The sequence below is a fragment of the Gopherus evgoodei genome, chromosome 1, assembly GCF_007399415.2.
Source record: "Gopherus evgoodei ecotype Sinaloan lineage chromosome 1, rGopEvg1_v1.p, whole genome shotgun sequence".
In the NCBI taxonomy this organism is placed as follows: Eukaryota; Metazoa; Chordata; order Testudines; family Testudinidae; genus Gopherus; species Gopherus evgoodei.
In genome coordinates, this window is record NC_044322.1 from 337965215 (window position 1) to 337983298 (window position 18084).

The 18084-nt window shown below is 42.6% G+C and overlaps 1 protein-coding gene across 1 annotated transcript in view; it reads right to left on the reverse strand.

Annotated features, from left to right (window-relative positions):
* SLC2A13 (solute carrier family 2 member 13) overlaps nucleotides 1-18084 on the reverse strand; it is a 346965-nt gene that overhangs the window by 123890 nt on the left and 204991 nt on the right. The window lies entirely within an intron of this gene.

The window sequence follows — 18084 nt, forward strand, 5'->3', positions numbered from 1 at the left end:
TTCTAATTTTGTAATGGGAGAGTACTGAGTGTTTGGAATTTAGCTCTTTTTCAATATTTAAATATTTGAAGGATGAGAGATGACCAAGAGCAGGGCTGGCTCTAGGTTTTTTGCAGCCCCAAGCAAAAAAAATTTGGCTCCCCCCCTCCGCCCCCCTTGGCACCTCAGGCCTAGGCTCACGCACCCCCTGTGCTGCACCAGCTCTGGGCACCTCCCTTTCCCTCCACCAGTGCCCCCTCCACCCCCTGCCACCCCAGCCCTGGGCTCTGCCTCCTCCACCCGTACCCCCTGTTGCCCCAGCCCTGGGCTCTTCGCCCCCCTCCCCCACCTGCACTCTCCTTCTGCCCCAGCCCTGGGTCACTGGTGACTTGCTCCCAGGGCAGGTCATTCAGCAGGAATTTTGTATGTGCACAGAATACAGACAGGACTGGTTTCCATATGGTTACAGAACTGCAGTAAAGTGGAACAATTTTCAGCTTGTGTGATTGGAGGATATCTGGACGCATATTATATGACTGTCCTCCATAAATGAGGAAGAGTTGAGGTGCCTTTATTATTCTTTTGTTCCACTCTTTGTTTCTATGGGGAATTTGCCAATGCAATATCACTGTCTTTCTTTTAAACAACTGAGGAAAAAACCAACCAACCAAAAAGCAATGGCTGTTGAAAACAGCAATTCCAGTCCTAATAACCACTGGGAAGCATTTCTTGCTCAATTTTATCCACTTTTTCACAGCAAATTACAGTGGATCAGTATATTTGATTTGGGAGAAGTAACAGCTGTCCAAATTGAGCTTGAGCACTCCTGAATTTTGAGGTGTTCAAATCTGGAGGGCAGGTGCTAGATTCCCTTTCTGAATATTAGCTAAATCTAGAAAGGAAAAGTCAGTTTCTGCTTCCATGGCTCAGAAGTGGAAATCCTCCTAAGTGCCTGGTACTGTATCTAAAGCTGCCCAGGTCCAGTAGAGCCTCCTCTCCCTTACTTTTCATTTTAAATTCTAGTGGGATCCACATACCTCCCTTGCTAGGCTTCAGATAGAGAGGGGCACTGTCCATTTAGTCCACCCAATTCCTTCTCTGGGGGCTGCAAGGTGAGGTCACACCAGTATCCCTAAGCGCCAACTATTTATTTATTTATTTATTTACTTACTTACTTACAGTGAGTCTAGGTTCCTGATCCCTGTTCTCTATCTTATTTTAATGCTTGTTTGTATTTAAAAAAGCAATCTTCTTTCAAAAAAAAAGTTCCTGTAGAACCTTAAGAGATACCACAGGAAGCTGGTATAATTTCTATTTCTTTTTCAGAAAAAAATCAACATTTGTCCAGGAAACATAACAATTAGAGGTGTCAATTAAGAGAGGCACAATTTAAAAAATAAGGAAGCCGTAAACATTTTTGCTCAAGTTTAATTAAATGCATGTCTTGTATGCTTGTTTTTAAAGTTTTGGTGAGCTGTTTAATATTTCAACAAAATATGCAGTTTATTTTGCACTAACTCTTCCATCTTCATTTTCTTTTGTTAACCTGCACTGACTGAAGAATTGATTATTCAGTCATTCAAAAACTCCTTCAAATACATAACCACTCTTCAGGTTTTGACACAGCAATTGCCAAACAAAATGTCAAAGTTCACCTTTGTAGTTTGCATTAAATGCCACCTCATTACTTTAATGCCCCCAGCCTTCCAGCCTCTGAAATTTGGTGGTTCTGTTATTTTATGTTTAGGACAGCAAAGAGTTCTTATTTCCAGCAAACAATCTATGGCTAAGCATTCAGTGCAAATGTACCTTGCAGTAGTATAGATTTTCTTCATAAATGAAATTATAGCATGCTAACATGAAATTAAGATATGAAACATTTAGGCCCTTTGAGTACCTACAGTGGCTGCCCTTCCCCATCACCTCAACACAAGCATCTGGCTCCTCATCTTTACAGCCCTTCCCTTAGCCCAAGGGTGGCCAACCTGAGCCTGAGAAGAAGCCAGAATTTAACAATGTACATTGCCAAAGAGCCACAGTAATATGTCAGCAGCCCCCCATCAGCTCCTCATCCTGCTCCCAGCGCCTCTCACCTACCGGCAGGCAACCCCACCGCTCAGAGTCTCCCACTCCCTCCCTGCGCCTCCCAATCAGCTGTTTTGTGACACGCGGGAGCCTTGGAGCGGGTGTGGGTGTGTGTGAGCGAGGACACAGCAGGCTCTGGGGAGGCGGTCAGGAAGGGGTGGAGTGGGAGCAGGGCCTGTGGCAGAACCAGGGGTTGAGCAGTGAGCACCCCCCGGCACACTGGAAAGTTGGCATCTGTAGTTCCAGTCCCAGAGTCGGTGCCTATAAAGGGAGCTGCATATTAACATCTGAACAGCCACATGTGGCTCCAGAGCCACAGGTGGGCCACCCCGACTTAGCCTCTCTTTACTTCCCCACTCTTGTAACTTACTGCATTGCTCTTACTGCTGCCTGCTCATCCAATGGTGCTTTGCCTCCCTTATTCATTTGTCTAGTCTCCTAAAACCATCTTCATGTTTTCTTCTGTACAAAGGAAATGGACCCCAAAGGTGAAATCCTGGCCTGTTGAAGTCTATGGGTATGTCTACACTACCCGTCGAATCGGCGGGCAGCAGTCGATCCAGTGGGGGTCGATTTATCGTGTCTAGACTAGACACGATAAATTGATCCTGAGCGCTCTCCCGTTGACTCCTGTACTCCATCTTTGAGAGGCGCAGGTGGAGTCAATGGGGGAGTGGCAGCAGTCAACTCACTGTGGTGAAGACACTACGGTAAGTCGATCTAAGTACGTCGACTTCAGCTACATTATTCACGTAGCTGAAGTTGCGTAACTTAGATCAATTCCCCCCCCCCCCCGCCCCTCCACTATTGTAGACCAGGCCTAAGATAAAACTCACATTGACTTCACTGGGACCAGAATTTCAACCCATGAAGTAGTAAATAAAAGCCTCTACTCTTTTCTCCTTCAAGTCCCTCCTTAAGGTTCAATTTTACTATGATGTCTACAGGAAATTGCCAGCTGTTAACAATTACGTACAGACTTCTGATACTTATTTTCTATTTCATTATTTTAAAAGAAAAGAATAATCAGCTTGCAACCATGTTGATGTGCACATACATGGCCTATACAAACACATTCTCATGACTGTTCCCTTTATCCACTCTCCATGTTCTTTCCAGCTGCTTGTTGCACCCTCTTGTTTCCTCTGTCTTCACTAGATTTTAAGCACTTATCTGCACCACCGAAGTCTCAGAGGTTGGGTACAGAGTTTGGGTCAAAGGTTTCTATTTCATCTCATTTCTGTGGTGAGCAAACCAAGGCAGTTTGTGTTTTGCACAGGACTTTGATTAATCGCAGTTAACCTATGCATTTAACTCAAAAAAAAATTAATCACGATTAAAAAAAGTAATCACAATTAAGCATACTGTTAAACAATAGAATACCAACTGAAATTAAATATTTTTGATGTCTTTCTAAATTTTCAAATATATCTATTTCAATTACAGCACAGAATACAAAGTGTACAGTGCTCACTTTATATTATTTTTTATTACAAATACTTGCACTGTAAAAATGACAAACAAAAGAAATAATATTTTTCAATTCACCTCATACAAGTACTAGTGCAATCTCTTTATCATGAAAGTGCAACTTACAAATATAGTTTTCTTTGTTACATAACTGCACTCAAAAACAAAACAATGCAAAACTTTAGAGCCTACAAGTCCACTTAGTGCTACTTGTTGTTCAGCCAATCACTGAGAGAAACCAGTTTGTTTACATTTGCAGGAGATAATGCTGCCCACTTCTTAATTACAACGTCACCTGAAAGTGAGAACAGGTGTTTGCATGGCACTGTTTGTTGCTGGCATTACAAGATATTTACATGCCAGATGCGCTAAAGATTCATATGCCTCTTCATGCTTTGACCATTGTTCCAGAAGACATGCTTCCATGCTTATGACGCTCGTTAAAAAAAAAAAACATTAATTAAATTTGTGACTGAACTCCTTGGGGGAGAATTGTATGTCTCCTGCCCTGTTTTACACATATTCTGCCATATATTTCATGGTATAGCAGTCTCAGATGATGACCCAGCACATGTTCATTTTGAGAACACTTTCACTGCAAATCTGACAAAATGCAAAAGGAGATACCAATGTGAAATTTCTAAAGAAAGCGACAGCACTTGACCCAAGATTTAAGAATCTGAAGTATCTTCCAAAATCTGAGAGGGACAAGGTGTGGGGCATGCTTTCAGACGTCTTAAATGAGCAACACTCTGATGTGGAAACTACAGAACCCAAAGCACCAAAAAAGAAAATCAACCTTCTGCTGGTGGCATCTGACTCAGATGGTGAAAGTGAACATGCATCAGTCTGCACTGCTTTGGACTGTTATCAAGCAGAACTCGTCATCAGCATGGACACATGTCCTCTGGAATGGTGGCTGAAGCATCAAGAGACATGAATCTTTAGTGCATCTCGCATGTAAATATCTTGCAAAGCTGGCTACAACAGGTGACATTGTAAACATGAAGCAGGCAGCATTATCTTCTGCAAATGTAAACAAACTTGTCTGTCTGAGCGACTGGCTGAACAAGAAGTAGGACTGATTGGACTTATAGGCTCTAAAGTTTTACATTGTTTTATTTTTGAATGTAGGTTTTTTTTGTACATAATTCTACCTTTGTAAGTTCAACTTTCATGATAAAGAGATTGCACGAAGTACTTATACTAGGTGAACTGAAAAATACCGAAAACAGTGCAAATAATTGTAGTAAAAAATATAAAATGAGTACTGTACACTGTATTATTATGTGTTGTAATTGAAATCAATATATTTGAAAATTTAGAAAACTTTGAAAAATATTTAAAGAAATAGCATTCTATTATTGTATAACAGCACGATTAATCACGATTCATTTTTTTAATCGCTTGACAGCCCTAGTTTTGCAAAACCAAACCACAAGCCACTGAAGTTCAGACATTGGTGTGTGGAAGCCTAATTAGTATAGAAGTTTGGATTTGACCCAGCCCTAATATGGCATGGGAACATAATGGACTAAAAACCCCATGGTAAGTATCTGTTGGAATCAGGCTATGAGAAATAAGAATTGACTGAATTTAGCACTTGAGTCCATACTTCATTATTTCTCTATTGTCCACCTGTGCAGCTCTAACTGCTTATTAAATGTTACAAGCAATAGGTGATGACAGCCCATTTTAAATTCTTCCTGAAGAGGGGGAAAACCCATTAGGTCCACAAAGGTCAAGTCTTCATATTGTGTATTACAGATAACACTGAACTTTCACCCAATATTATAAAGGACATAAAAATCCATGTATAGGGCATAGTCTTTAAAAGTTTTTGTGGTTCCAGAATGTTTTTAAATATTCTAAAGCAAATGACAAAGGACAGTCTTTGAAACACATGTAATATGGTTGAAAGCAGATGAACACAGAAAGACAATTATACGATTATGTAAAGTTATGCACTCTTATACATATTAAAGTATCTTAAATAAGACATGATTTTTGAAGATGTGCCTCCTGAACTTGAAGAAAGCTGGCCTTTAATACATCACAATCTGCAAAGTCAAATGGCACATTGCTAATTCTATAAACACAAGCAGTTTATATACACGTTATTTTAAAGCAATCCTCATATAATGAAGTACCTGATATACATACACAAATATATAATCAAGAGAGAGTTAAGCTTCTAATAAAACAATACATTTAATCTCTTTCCTCTACAGAGTTGACATTGTTCAAAATGACATCCTGCTGTAAGGAAAGGAAAATCCTCATTTACAACCAGGTCCCCAGACAATTTGTAATGCATTAGACTTTCTTGCTTAGTCCATTTAACCAGTAGACAAAAAACCCTAATATTTCAGGTTCTGTATCTTTCAATAAAAAATCATGACAGCTGCCAGATTCTCAGCTTCCTAATTCCGCTTGCCTGCATCCTGTATGATGCACCACTCCAATCTATTTTGCAGAACAAGGTCATTCTTACAAATTCTGTGTGTAATGTTAGCCATTTTAGGGAGAAGACATAATTTGCAGTATTGGTAAAAAATAATGTATAGCTGTTCTTAAAACAAAAGCATCTTCCTCAGCATTTTAAAATGATCCTTGCTACAATCTGGGTTTAAAAAAATACTGGATGCCCGCACATTACTCAAGTAAACTACCCCCTCATCTGCAATAAAACAGCTCCATGCCTGGACAAGTGGGTCAAGAGAGAACTCAATTTTTCTTTAAGGGTAGCCCCACTAACTGAGTTGACTCAGCCTGCATCATTGTGATATTGCGACCAGAGCACTGAAAAACAAACAAATGAATTATTAAATACTGAAGAAAAATCCACAGTAGGGAAGATATATCAACAGATTCATGAACTCTGCCTCTGAAACTCCTGTGTGAGCATCAATGGGATCCACTTGCTGTGTTTTATTCGTTTCTACACTAGGATAACTAACCTAATAGTAAATTATCTATAAAAGAAAAAAAAAAAAAGAGTCTTAAATTCTTATTACCTAATAAAAAATTACTATCAAGACAGGTCTCTAATATTCAAGAAGATATATTAAGGTATTTTCTCATCTTTCCTAGGCCCCCAAATTGATTTTCTTAAAAAACAAAAAACAAGAACTCATTCCCAAATCCTACTTACAATGGATCTGACAACTTCCAGAAGAGGGCCTCCATGGGGATGGGACTACCCACCCACACCAGGTCTGCACTGAGATTCATCCCACCCAAAGAACTGATTTATTTACTATCTCCAAAACGCACCCTGGCTTACAGAAAGCTCCACTGATGGACTGGCCAAATACTCCTACACCCTGGCGGCACCCCGGGGGCACAATCTCAACAAGAACAATGTCTGCTGCAAAGCATAAAACAAAACATGAAGAGTAAGAAAAGGAATATTAATGCACAACAGTGTAGGTGTACAAATGAAAGGTACATGGGTAAATACTGGAAGCAAGAGGAGGTGTTTAGGTGTTGTTGTGTGGTCACAAGATCAGAGAAAGAAGTGGCTAAGTTATAGCCACGGTATTTAGGTACTGCGTGCCACTCCTTGAGTTTGGGCATTTAGTAGAACAATTCCTGGGGAGAAGATGGTTACCTGGAACGTGTTGTTACATTTCAGTAAAAGCACACATAAAAGAATATCCGATTACTTGTCAAGGTGTGGAAGGAAAGAGACCTCCAGAACATGAACAAAATAAGATTGCCCCACCCAGGAGTGTGAACCAGGAATAACGGGCTGTAAACACACCTGTCTCTCTGGGATGTTTTGGGGATCACCCAGACCAGTAAGGGGTCCTATCACCACCTGCACTGTGACTCTTGGGGCTGTGCGCTTATGGCTCAGATCCCTGACACCAGAAGCAGCCCACACATATAAGTCTCACCCTGGCTTCCACCAGCCTAGTTACTCCTGGCAGGGTGACACGAACAGCCCTTCCAGTGCTGAGTCTCCCCAAATCAATCTACCCCAAGATCTTAGCTACCAGACACTTGGACTGTTTCCCATTGGTTCATGTACCCTAAAGGTATGAAACCAGCCCCTCAGTCATCAGTTCTCTTTGGCACATAGACTCCATAGTTTGCAAAACAGAGACCTGCTTGAGAGAAAAACAAACAAAACGTGTATTTAATAGAGAAACCACAGATTCAAAAACGAAATAGTAAGGGAAACACAAGTTACACTGAAAATAAACATTAAGGCACAACCTCAGGCTTTACAATCCTATATTAGATAAAATCTCTTTTCTAATGCAAGTTTACCTATTGTGTCTTTGAACAGCTTCAAAGCATACCCCCTAACTACAGGAGGGATTCCACATTCACGGACAGCTTCCCGCCTGAAGACTGTACCTCAGTTTCTGGACAAAAATCTCAGATTCAAGCCTCCTTTTAAAAAGCATTTTTCTTTTTCCTTTCTGTTTGCCCTCACCCCTCCACCTCCTGGCATGGTGACTCATAGGCTATGTCTACACTACGGACCTTACAGCAGCACAGTTGTACCGCTGCAGCTGTGTTCTTGTAAGGTCTCCTGTGTAGCAGCTTTATGCCAGTGGCAGAGAGCTCTCCTGTCAGCATAATTAAACCACCCCCAATAAGCAGCAGTAGCTATGTTGATGTCCACACGGGTAACTTTGTCCATTAAACTTCTGTTGGACAGGAGTGTGTTTTTTTTACCCTCCTGACCGACAAAATTTTACCCACAGAAGTACTAAGGTAGACAAAGCCATAGTCATTCAGAATGGAGGAAATTCCCTCTTAAACGTGATTGCCTGAATGTCTTCCCATTAACTCTAATGGCCCATCATTGTCTTTTCCTGGGCTGGACAGTAGATGGTTACTTGGAGCTGGTTTCATGTAAACACCTATCTTAGGAGGTGTCCCTCCCTACTGTCAGATTAGGTAAAATTACAACACATAATGAATGACCATCAAGTTTGAAATGTTCCAAGCTTTCATAAAAGGCCTTATTCAATAGGCAAGAATACAGAATTCCCTCAGTAGGTTTAATTGTTCATTTTGGGGATTTAAACATTCTGTTCTCTCTTCAGGGTGTCTGGACCCTGATTGTCACACATTCATTTTACGGATTCAAGCAAGAGCCAAATACATAAAAACATTCATTAAAAATTTTCTAAGATGTTTCGTGTTTCCCTATTTTCCCAACCCTCAGCTACACATGTAAATAAGGATATATAATAGGCCTTCCTAATTATCTTCAGTGGGTTTCAATATATGCTTTTACATGTAAAAAACAAGACATGAAGAGTTTTATTATATTAGCATGTCATTTTTTTGAGAGGAAAGATCAAGCAGCTTTTAAATGTTGCCAGGCTGAATAATTACATTGCAGCAAACGGCATTACAAAGTAAAGGTGGGTATAAAACTGCCAGAAAAATAAAACTGTTGCCCAGGAAGTATGGGAGAAGGCAGGAGAGGTGAAGAACCTACAGCTCTTCTAAGATATGACCTTCTGGTTACCAGGAGTCCTGGTAGTGCCACATCTGCAGTAGAGTCCGAGGGAGATTTTCAAGTAAAATAATGTCTTTTTTTTACCACATTAGACTCAAACCGTTTAAATGGTGCTATATTTATTAATCTTTTTATTTAGCACCACAGGTGTGTATGCCTTCCTCTCTAGCCATTTATTTGCAGTCTTAACACATTAACTCCTTCATCCCTGTATTTTTGAAAGTGCACAAATGTGAAAAAAGGAAGGAGAATGGAGAAAATAAGCATGAGCTGGGAAACTGCTGCTGGGGTTACTGAGCAGGAGCAGTCAACTTATGACAGCAGGGGGATGTTTTTATGTATTTGGCTGGGAGGTACAGACTTTGTGGTGGGGCCAGGGATGAGGGTTTGGGGTGCAGTAGGGAGCTCTGGGCTGGGTGGTGGAGCTGAGGGGTTCGGAATATGGGAGGGGGTTCTGTACTGAGACAGGGGGTTGCCATGTGGGAGGAGGTATGGGCTATGGGCTGGGGTGTGGGTTCTGTAGTGGGGCCAGAAATTAGGGGTTCAGGGTGCGAAAGGGGGCTCTGGGCTGAGGCAGGGGGTTGGGGTGTGTGTGGTGGGTGAGGACTCCGTCTGGGGGTGTGGGCTCTGGGATGGGGATGGGGATGAGCGGTTTGGGTGCAGGAGAGTGCTCTGGGCTGGGATTGAGGGGTTCAGAGGGTAGGAGAGGGATCAGGGAAGGGATGGGGGTTGGGGCACAGTGGGAGACTCAGGGGTGCAGGCTGCGGGCGGCACTTACCTCAAGCAGCTCCCGGAAGCAGCAGCATGTCCCCCCTCCAGCTCCTACATGAAGGTGCAGCCAAGCGGCTCTGTGCACTGCCCTGTCCGCGGGTGTTGCCCACGCAGCTCCCATTGGCCGTGGTTCCCAACCAATGGGAGCTGCAGGGGTGGCACTTGGGATGGGGGCACCGTGTGCCTGCCCTTTCATGTAGGAGCCGGAGGGGGGACATGCCAGGTGCTTCTCAGGAGCCACGGGGCATGGAGGCTAGCAGGGAGCCTGCCAGCCCCTCTGTGCAGCGCTGCCAACTGGACAGTCAATGGCCCGGTCAGCAGTGCTGACTGAAGCCAGCGGATTCCCTTTTTGACTGGGTGTTCCAGTCAAAAACTGGACACCTGGTCACCCTAGACACACTGGAGTAGTTAGGAAGGAGCCAAAGAGGACAGAAGCTGCAGTTGTGCATGCTGACTGAGGAGCAGCGTAGGACCTGGGAAAGGGAGCCAAGCATGGGTGTAAGGGACTACAGAGCTAGCAGGGAGAAGCTGCTCCTGGGCTGTATTTGTGTGAACAAAGGGTTTCGGTGCAATGGCAATGCAGCAATCCTTTGGACACGTGAACCCTATGCCCAGCTAAAGTGGTGTGTTGGGATAAAAGGGTTCATATTTCTACCTACATATCATGCATATCCCACTAATATCTAAGACACTGCAGTGTCCACTTAGAAAAGATTGTATTACAGTGGATAAGGCATTAGACTGGTGATTAAGAGACCTAAATTCTTATTCCAGCTCTGCTACTGACGTCTTGTGACCATGGTCAAAATTTGGTTAACCTCTCTCGGCCCGTTGTCTATCTTATCTCTTATTTAATATTGTTATGTACAGCTGGGCCCTCATGTTGATTGGGATCTCTAGGCACTACTGTAATACACGTTAGGAACAAGAAGAACAATTGCTCAGCTATTGTGTGGTAACTGAGCAAAGTTTGCTTTTTAATAGGATGCAGGGGCGTTAAATCTGCTTTTACCAGGAAAAGCTTTTCTGATTCTGAACTTCCACTAACTCAACTTGATGAAGATACAAAAAGGAAAGCTACTGAAAGAACATCTAACTTCATATTCTCTTTTAACATTAGTATGTGTAACAAACCTGGACATACAACCTGTGAAACTACCTTTTCAGTATTCTGCTTCAGCACCAGTTTACAGATTACAGAATTAGTTTATCTAATAGGTTTGCAGCAGCTTCTAACTACCCTACAAAAATATAATTTTCCCTCTTGTGTTTCACTGTGTAGTGGATAAATGCTTCAGATCCTTGTTTGTTTCCATATCAGAAGGTGTTGTAAACCTGCTAGGCATCATATAAACTCTGTTCTCTCCATTAAAGATTTAAGTCTTTCTTTCTGTACATGATGAACATTATAACTACTTCAACCACCGTAAAATTACAGTTCATCCACATTTGTATTAGACTTTTGGATCACAATGGCAGCATGGTCCAGCCATAAGATACTCACTGAAAGAGGGGAAAATAAATATTCTATACTCTCCATTTAATTAATAGAACTTCATATCAGACTAATATCCATTAAACTGATGTAGGAGCTACTGTTCAAAAATACTTAATGCACCTGAACAACTAAATTAATTCTCTGGATTTCCACCTTGGTCAGAGTCATGGGTAACCCCCAGGCCAAAACCCAGATATATTAGTTTAATCTAATCTTGTCCAACTTCCTCCCACTCTATCAGTGCATTCCTCATATGCATCTCTATTGTGTTTCCCTCTTATCATGAGGCCTCATTTCCAGACTATTATGCAGACATCCTCTCTGGAGATCACATTACTTGATTGCTTTCCTCTTTAGCATTTACATCTCTCTCCAATTCAAATTCTAAAATGTACCTTGCTACCTACAATTCTACAGTTATTATTTGGTTGCATTTTTCAGCTCCTAAAATCACCATCTTAACCCCTCCCTAAGTTTTAAGTAGTACCTTATATCTGTGACTCAGCACCAAATATCAGACTATGTAGTGGACGTAAAAACAGGAAAGAAATCGAGTATCTACCATGAATACTAGGAAACATATTTTCAGATCCTGATATATATTTTCATGATTTTTAAATGTGTCAAACAGGTACAATACTTGTTGCACCAGAGAATATAAAATAAATGTATCTATAGAGAGACTTTCTTGGTGAATATGATTTTATGGCTCATCTAAAACATAATTTGTCATATTTTATTATTCGGCATGACTGAGTAAATCCCAGATAGTCATTTCATCAGAACAAAAGGGAACATTTTGTCATCTCCATTGTTTTCTCCCAAAAGACACTTAATACTTGCCTGTATCGATTATTAGTAAGCAGTTTTATGTATGCCTGTGATATTCCTCGTGGCAGAAGTGAGCCATATCTCAATGATAATAATATAAAGGGGCTTCTTTATTCCATCTGTTGGACACAAACAAGACCCTGTAGTTCTCTGGCTTTCTAGCTCCCTAAATAAATGAACATAGGGTAATATAAAGGACAAAGCAAGTATCCTACACACCATGTAGATAATACAAGATATTCTCACGCCCATCTGTAAACTAGTATAAGCTGTATTTAAAATGCATTCCCCCATGGCAAATTGAGATGGACTAGAGAATACACATGTTCCATTCCAGTCAATTTAACACAAAGACACAGTTAACCTCTTTAAGGCTCTGACCCTGCAATTTACTGACTTCAGTGGGGCTCTATGTGGGCACAAGAGCCCTCTCTTGTGCAATAAGTTGCAGGATCAGGGCTTATTGTAGCATGCGAAAGGCTACATAACTGCTCTCACCAGATTACATGGACTCTGCAGACCTCTGGGGGTCTCCAAGGGTACTCCAGGGGATCCATGGGCCTTAATCATCAACTCCTCCCCCTCTCTCTTATCTCCCAGATGCTACTGAAGCCAAACTGGGAAATTTTAGGCCTAAAAGTATGGCAGCGCAGTGGGGCTAAGGCAGACTCCTTGCCTGTCCTAGCACTATGCCATTCCTGGAATGAGCCAGCACACCCCTGTGGTTCCTAGGGAGGAGCAGAGGGCCAGGAACTGCGGCCAATGGGAACTGCAGGGGTGTTGCCTGTGGGCAGGGGCAATGTGCGGCAACCCCCTGGTCCTCCCGCCTAGGAGCTGTTGTCAGAGATGTGCCGGTCGCTTTCAGGAGCCGCCCAAGGTAAGTGCCACCTGGCTGGAGCCTGCACCCCTCATCCCCTCCTGCACCCCAACCCAGAGCCCGCACCCTGCACCCAAACTCCCTCCCAGAGCCCGTACCCCACACCCCTTCCCGCACCCAAACACCCTGCCCCAGACTGGTGAAAGTGAGTGAGGGTGGGGGAGAGCGAGCGATGGAGAGAGGGGGGATGGAGTGAGAGGGGGTTGGAAAGAGGTGGGGCAGAGTGGGGTCTTGGTGGAAGGGGTGGAATGGGGGCAGGGCCTGGGGCTGGGCAGGGGTGCTTGGGGGTCCCCAAAATTTTTTAAATCAAAATGGGGTCCTCAGGTTGCTAAAGTTTGAGAACCACAGCATTTGAACATTCTACACCCCCCACCCCTGGTGGCAGGGATTGGGCTTCTGTGAATTTTTGGTTATTACTCATGACTTCTACTAAAAATAACGATGACAAAATCTCAATTTTAATTATCTATATCTAGGATATACTGTAGATACTGGAAAAATAAGAACAAAGTCATTTGCAAAAACTCTAAATGATCACCACTTAACTTTGTTAAGAAAATATGGAGGGAGAGGGAATGCATTATTATTCAAACAGACAAATGTCACTATTAAACAAATCCAGAAAGAGGATGCACAAACTGCCTTGAAATATTTTTAAAACCCTTATCAATCCTTAAAGTATGCCAATTTCCACAATTTAAAGGGACAACATCATACCTCTCTGATAGTTTTAACCTTTGTTGCAAACAACATCCATTATTACTATCAACTGAAAGATCAGAGAAAAAATTACTTCTTGATTTTCCATTTGTTTACTGTGTGCACTGGAAAGCTCTTTGGATATAGTCAATTTCCCTTACAGGCTCAGACATTTTCTCCCATTTGTGCGAGTCTTTTACACAGCAAAAGGGGAGAAAAGGATTTTTTTTTTTTTTTAAAGGTAGGAAAATGTGATTGTGAAATAAAATGGTCAGGGGGGCTTAGAATCAAGTGTAGTGCCTTAAATCATTTTTAACTCTTAAAAAAACCCAACAGGATTTCAAGTGGATGACGTCTCTCAATATTTAGCCAAAGAATCCTAAAGCTAAACCAATTAAAGAAATGTGTTCACCCAGAGCAAGACATGAAAGAATGATTATAAAGATCAAGCAGCAGCATTTGGAATTAAATGAAAGCACCAGGGGTCAACACAGTCATGACAAAAGGAATGAGATGACATTTTCAGATTATAAGCAGTTGGGTTTGACCATTTATTACCCACTGCCATGAGTCTTAGCATGATGCAAATCTCAATTTTTTCTTCTTCTCTTCTATAAATTAGTCTATTTTTGTAATTCTCACTTAATAATATATTACCTAGCTCTTATACAGTAGTTTTCATCAGTAGATCTCAAAATGTTTTACAAAGGAGATGATTTAGCATAATTTATGCCAATTTATTCAGCAAAGAACTAGGCTGCAGTGACTCCAGCTTCAATACATACTGTACCCATGTAATGAAGTTGCATTGTATGTAATATACATTTTATATTGCATGCAAAAAAACTATGTTAAAAGAATGCTAAGGTTACAAAGCCAGGCCCTAAAAAGTTAGGCTGCTTGTACAACCTTAATTTGGCACCTTGTGCAAATGCAAGATAATCACAGAAATGTAGAGTCAGAAAGAACCTTGCAAGATATCTAGTTCAGCTCCCTGTGCTGAGGCAGGACTGAGCATACCTAGGCATAGGCGCTGACTTCCCCTCTGCCCGGTGGGTGCTCGACCCCCCCCTTCCCTGGTCCACCTCTTCCTGCCCCTGCACCGCCCTTGTCCCATCCCCATTCCACCAAGTCCCCGCCCCTGCCCTGCCTCTTCTCTGCCTCCTCCCCTGAGTGTGCTGCATCCCCTCTCCTCTCCCTCCCTCCCAGAAAGTCCTAAGCGCCGCCAAACAGCTGTTGGTGGTGGGCGGGAAGTGCAGGGATGGGGAGGAGCGGGGACGTGGCACACTTGGAGAAGGAGGCGAGGAGGGAGTGGGGGCAGGGTGAGCTTGGCTGCTGGTGGAGGCGGAGCACCTGCTAATTTTTCCCCATGGGTGCTCCAGCCTCAGAGCACCCACGGAGTCGGCGCCTATTTACCTAGACCATCCTGGCACGTGCTTGTTTAATGTGTCCTTAACTATCTCCAGTGATGGGGATTCCACAACCTCCCTTGATAACATATTCCAGAGCTTAACTACCCTTATAGTTAGAGAGTTTTTCTTAATATGTAACTTAAAGCTCTCATGCTGCTGATTAAGCCCATTGCTTCTTGTCTTATGTTCAGTGGACATGGAAAACAATTGCTCACTATCTTCTACAACAGCCCTTAATATATTTGAAGACTCTATCAAGTCCCCCTTCAGTCTTCTTTTCTCAAGATGAAATATAACCAATTCTTTTAACCTTTCCTCGCATCATATTTTACTCCTGGTGGAACTGTGTGCCAAAAAATTAAAAATTCTGCAAAAAAAATTTAAAAATTCTATGCACAATATTTTAAAATTGCTCAAAATTCTGCATATTTTATTTGTCAAAATAACATGTTATAATCACACCAATTTCAATTATTTTTGGTTATTTATTTCAAAATACCTGTCAGCAAGTATGTCTGTAACAATACAGACAACAAAAAAGATTCAGAAAATATTTTTGACACATAGATTCCTTACCAGGCGTATTAATACAGAACTCTGAGTAGTAATTCATTTAAACTACAATACAGACCCATATGTCCTACACCCCTCAGAAGCTGTGCAAAGGCTTGGAGGAGTCAAGGGTAATGGAGGAGCTGAGGGAGAGGGAAGTAAATTGCTGGGAAGGAGCCTGGGTGTGAACTTGGAAGGTTGTTGGGTATAGGTAGGAAAAGTATGGAACAGGTTTCTGCAGGGGGGATTGGGGAGGGATTATTAGGGAACTTCCCCCATGCAGACCCTGGCTGACTCCTAGCCTCTCCCATTCAGTCAGGCACATCTGCCCCATCCCCATGTGTCTCTGTGCTCTCATCTAGCCATCCCCAGTCCCTGTCCCCTGCCCCCTCACCCAGCCACCCCCTGTCCCTATGCAGCTCTGCACCTCCCTCCCTCCGTGGCCTTGTGCCTCTGTAACCCACACACCTCCTGGATGTGGTGTTCTGTCCTATCTAGAAGCACTGAGACCACTCAGAAAGAGAGAGATTAATGAGTTTGCTCTACAGCCTTAGCTAACAGCCATTTGGCTTTTGGCTCATGCGCTAAGCTCCAGGGGTCCCACCCACCGATGACCGGGGTCTGTCGGCGTTACACCTCCACACCCATTTAGCCTATGCCCCAGTCTGTCCTCCACCACTAGCCCTTGTGAGCCCGTCTGAAACTACCCCCCAGTGCCCCATGCTGTCTGTATCCCCATAGCTCCTGTTTCCTAACCTGGCAAGCTGCAAAGGTGGCTCTGCAGGCTCTTACTGTTCCCTCCATGGTGAGGGGCTGCTGTAGTGTTCTATCACCACAGCACTCTCTGGTGGTCAAAAGGTGGAACTGCAGCAACATATTGGCAGAAGCTTTTTTCTGTGCAAAAAATGAGAAATTTGCGGGGCTCATTATGCACACGCATACTAGCACAGAATTTCCCCAGGAGCAATATTTTAGGAAAAATAATTACTTTCATGGAATGAAAAGAATTTTTACCAGTAAAGATTTACTTCCCTGAAAGGAGGCTGATTTATATTTACCATTATGAACATGAAAGGTGATAGTTCAAATAGCACGCACACAGCGTCCAAAGCAAAAAATATAGAATTCTTAAACATTTACAAACACCATGGACCCTGCACACAGAATTCTGTTTTCCTAATGAAATCATCCACCTGATCAACACCATTCTCTTAGAGGCACAACAAACGTACTTAATCTAGTGACACTGCAAATATTAGTTTATACGTAAAATCTTATTAATATTCATGCCTTTTTTCAACTATAATTAAAATTTGATGCATCAGGAATGTTAATCTTGCATAGTTTAATTTTTTAGAACAAAGCTTGTAGAAATGTCTGTAATTAATTCTCACAAAATGGTTATCAAATAACACCACAGCACCAAAGAATCAAAGGAATGAAGACATACTCGAAGACGTCGAGCTAAACATCTTCTGAGCCCTCTCTAGCAATCCAGGAATGTTATGGGTTTGAGGTCCTGACTGGGTTTGCAGAAATTGGTCATCTGATCCAGATTTGAAGAGCTTCCTTTGTCACGTAGCAGTATATCAGACTATTAACAATTTTAGTGCTGGGGAAGCCAGCAGTTGCTGTGTGTTATGGTACTGATGGCCTCCCTCTTCTCTCTCACCTCTATGGTTATCATTACCATAGACAGAGTGGGCAGGGAGGATGGTGCTCCTGTATGTGTGTAGACCAGAGCCAAAGAGGAGCATGCACTAGAGGCCTGATAGAAAGCCATTTGAAGTCAATAGAAAATCTACCACTAACTTTACCAGGCTTTGGATTAGGCCCTAAGTACTTCCCTCACAACTTCCCAACCCAGCTAGGAGACAGGCAACATAGTGCATGTGCACCGCTGGAAGGGAGGGGAGGTGGATGTAAAAAGAAGACTCCAGTCTATCTGGGAGCACTGCATGAGAGACACCAGCTACCAGCACAGGAGTCCCTGGCTCTGAGCTAGCAGGGTCGTGTTACATAATAAGGTACTCCTGCCCGTTCCTCTGGGTTCAGTAACTCATGAGACTGACTCCGCATAAAGGGATTCTAGCAAGAAAGACAAAAGCAGAGGAAAATATATTATTTAGGATCTGAGGGGGGAGATAAAGGGAGAGGAACAGAGAAACAATTAATACTGTGGAGGGAAGAAGGTGGGGGGGGAACATCTTCTAGGGATGTTATGCTGACAAAGACTATTGCACCACAGCAAGGAGAGTGTCCCAGTTTCTCATTTCAAATATTATATTATTAGGGTTGACAACTTTCTACTGGCACAAAGCCAAACACTCTTGCCTCACTCCCTGCCCTGCCCCTCCTCCAATGCCACACCCCTTCTCCGAGGTCCCACCCCCAACTCACTCCATCCCCCCTCCCTCTGTCA